Raw genomic sequence first — 3,817 nt, forward strand, 5'->3', positions numbered from 1 at the left:
ATAGATAGATAGATAGATAGATAGATAGATAGATAGATAGATAGATATTGTGCATTTCAGAGTTTCTAAACTTTTTCTGTGTCATATGCTGGCCTTTGAGTATCATCCGAGGCTTCTGCAAAACTCCCAAAAAATTCTCATTTAATTTCTTGTGCCAACCTGTGATATATTGAAACTGCAATGGGGGAAGTTATGATGTGAAAGGATTAACTGTAGAACAAAATGTTTGGAAGTTCATTCCCCTCTTACTTCTGGTGCTTTCCTTCTATTAACTATTTCCTATTAATCTCATAGGCAGCTTATTTTGTAATACATTTGTTTGCATGTTGTCTCTCCCATTAAACTGTAAGTTCTCCAAGGGCAAGGAGCGCCTTTTGCTTGTTTATGCATCCTCAGTACTTGGCACAATGCCTCACATATAGTAGGCACTTAAAATGTCAATTGATTTTTTAAAAAGTAAATTGATTCCTTAAAAAAAAAAAAGCAAAGACTTTTTGAGGTCAGAATATATTGAGAGATGCCAATTTGTCTGGAGTTTCCTTGTTCTTTCCAAAATATAAGGAGTCACTAGATCCCTGGGGGATCATAGGGAAAGATTATACTGAAGAAAGAGGGGTCAACTGCTGTCTGGCTACATGCTCCCCATTCCTTGGAAACAAAACCAGATAAGTTGGAGATTTGAGAAGACTTTGGGCATCTTAGGTATTTGGTTCAGTATAAGTCATCGTAAATAATAACCTTAGGCTCTGTGAATGCCAATCATGGTTCTTGAATGAAATAACCTAGGGCCTCTAAATCCAGAGCTCTTTCCACTAAATTATGTTGAATCTAATGACATCAGCAGGCTCTACAAATATATACTGAAAATAATCACTGACATTCAGTTTTATTACTTACAAAGCATTTTTTTATATGTTACCTCATTTGATCTGTCTGTGAGACAGATTGTATAGACACCATTACACCCATTTTCTAGATAAGGAACGTTAACAATAAAGGTCAGGAGAAGTTAAATGACTTTCTCATTGTCCCTCAGTAAATGTGACAACAATAGTATCGGCGTGAGACTAGGAGTCTTCTGACACACCTGAGTTCAAAACAAAGCAACTCTAGAGGTCAGTTCATCAGTCAATAAATATTGATTTATTAAGTGCCTCTATATTATTAAGGTACTTAATAGTGATAGTGATGAGAGCAAAAAAGACAAAAGACAGGGCCTACTCTCAAGTAGCTCACAATCTAATAGGAAAAGAGAAAGCAAACAATCACAGGCAAACAAAACAGGATAAATTGGGAGTGTTCTCAGGAGAAAGGCACGAATAAGCGGTCATGGCAAAGATTTCTTGCAGAAAGTGGACCTTTAGCTGAGACTTGGAGGAAGCCAGAGAAGCCAGGAGACAGAGGTGAGGAAGGAGAGTGTTGGAGATATAAGGGACAGGGAGTAATATTCTGAGCTGGGAGATGGAGTATCCTGAGCGAGGAATGACTGAGAGGTCAAGCGTCACTGGATTCCAGAGTCCACGGAAAAGCATAATGTGTAAGAAGACAAGAAAGGTAGAAAGAACCCAAGTTAGGAAGGGCTTTTAAAGCCTTTTACAAAAGAAGATTAATATCTTGAACCTGGAAGTCTGAGGAACCACTGACGTTTATTGAATAGGGGAATGACATCTCGCTTTAGAAAGACCAGTCTGACAGTTTCAATATTTCACAGGTTGGCATAAGAAAGTAAATGAGAATTTTTGGGAAGTTTTGCAGAAGCCTCAGATGACACTCAAAGGCCAGCAGATGACACAGAAAATGTTTAGAAACTCTGAAATGCACAATATATGACAGGTACATAAAATCACCTCCAGGCCTTACAACTTACCCTGCCTCTATACCCTGTACACCCTAGACCTGTCGTCTGAACTACTGGTAGAACTTAAGGACATCAGGGCCTTGCTATATTGCCCCTCCGTGGTATCTTTAGGATTCTGGACTCTTTTGTCAGCCATACAGCTGAACTTACTTTTTGAGTAAGCTCTTCCTTGAGAGCTGGACTATAGCTTTTTCTGCCTTAGTACTTGCTATATAATACATGCTTTTTCATTAGTTTAATTCATGCTTTCAAAGAAGACAACTCATTGTAATTGTCTCTTAGTAACAGGTAAGATTCCCCAAGGAAAAACAACATTTGTCTTACCAGTCTCTGATGAGTGAGTGTGTATGTGTGTGTGTGTGTGTGTATGTGTGTGTGTGTGTGTGTGTAGTTATTGAGCAGGATGGTCAGCCCTGTGCTTTAGGAATATTACTTTGTCTCCTGTGTGAAGGATAGCTTGAGGAAGAGAGAGACTAAGGGTAAGGAGACCAATGGGAGAGGGTTTCAACTATTGGAATAGTTGAAGTGGGAGATGAATGCATGAACTAAGGTGGCAAGTGATACTGTGAGTGGGAATAAAGGGGTCGATGTCAAAAGTATTATGAAAGCAGAATTGATAAGACTTGGAAATTTTGTATATGTAGGGTGGGGAAGAGTAAGCAATCAATGTTGACTCATGTTTCACACTTGAGAGACTTGAGTAATAGGAAAGTTGTTGAGAGGAGTGAGTCTTGGGGAAAAGAGAGTGAGGTCTGTTTTAGACATATTGAAATCAAGATGTCTTAATTCTGGAATTGGAGGCCCTTTGATAGTTTCTCCCCTTAGTTTAAGTCAGTCACCACACTCAGTTTAATTTACACAAATTTTCTCCTACTTTTCTCCAATGGATTCTTTTATTAGCCCTCACTCTAATGCCTTTGCTTCTGTGTCCTATCCCAGCTTTCTTCTTTTTACTTTGTTAAAGAAAAATATATTAATACTATACTTTAGATTATAGGCAGAGTTTACCAGAAACAATTTTCTGTAATTTTACTTTATTCTATATATTCTGCAGCTAGGTGGCTCAATGCTGGACTTGGAGTCAAGATGACCTGAGTTTGAATCCAACTGCAGATGCTTACTAGCTGTGTGACCCTGTGCAAGTCACTTTTTAACCTGTCTGCTTCAGTTTCCTCATCTGTAAAATGTGTATAATAATAGCATTTGCCTCACAGGATTGGTATTTTGGATTTCTTTTTTGGAGGGGGAAGGCAGGACAATCGGGATTAAGTGACTTGTCCAAGGTCACATAGCTAGTAAGTGTTCAGTGTTTGAAGCCGAATTTGAACTCAGGTCCTCCTGACTCCAGGGCCGGTGCTCTATTCACTGTGCCATCTAATTGCCCTAATGCCTCACAGGATTGTTGTGGGGATCAAATGACATAACATATAAAGTTTGCAAACCTTGAAGTGCTACATAAATTCTAGTTGCTATTATTGTTACTATTATTATTATTATATCTAAACATTTTCTAGCTTAGAGAAATGATTGATCTTTTAGGAATCTTGAACAAGGAAATATAGTTTGGGGTTAAATAGGACTAGATTAGATGATCTCTGAGATCTTTCTAGCTTTAAGATTTTCTAATTAAATGTTTTATGTTGCTTTTTTAATTCATTTCTGTGATCAGACTCAGAAACAAAAAGCTGCTACAAAAAGTCAGTTGCCCTATTACTGCTTTTTTTGGACAGTCAGTCAATAAGCAATTTTTAAATAAGAACTTACTATATTTCAGGTACTCTGCTAATTAGGTTCTAAGGGTACAAAAAGAGACAACACCAGTCCCAACCCCAAAGGGGCTCACAAACCAATGAAGGGGAAAATGTGGAAATAACTCAGTAAATACAAGATACACGCAGAGTATGGAAAGTTGTCTCGGAGAAGACTGAGAGTTGGGCTGAGGGGAACCAGGAAGAGTAT

Source organism: Petaurus breviceps, unplaced genomic scaffold (assembly GCF_028583685.1).
Source record: "Petaurus breviceps papuanus isolate PSGF00001 unplaced genomic scaffold, PetGlider_PUasm1.0 38, whole genome shotgun sequence".
NCBI classification, from domain to species: Eukaryota; Metazoa; Chordata; class Mammalia; order Diprotodontia; family Petauridae; genus Petaurus; species Petaurus breviceps.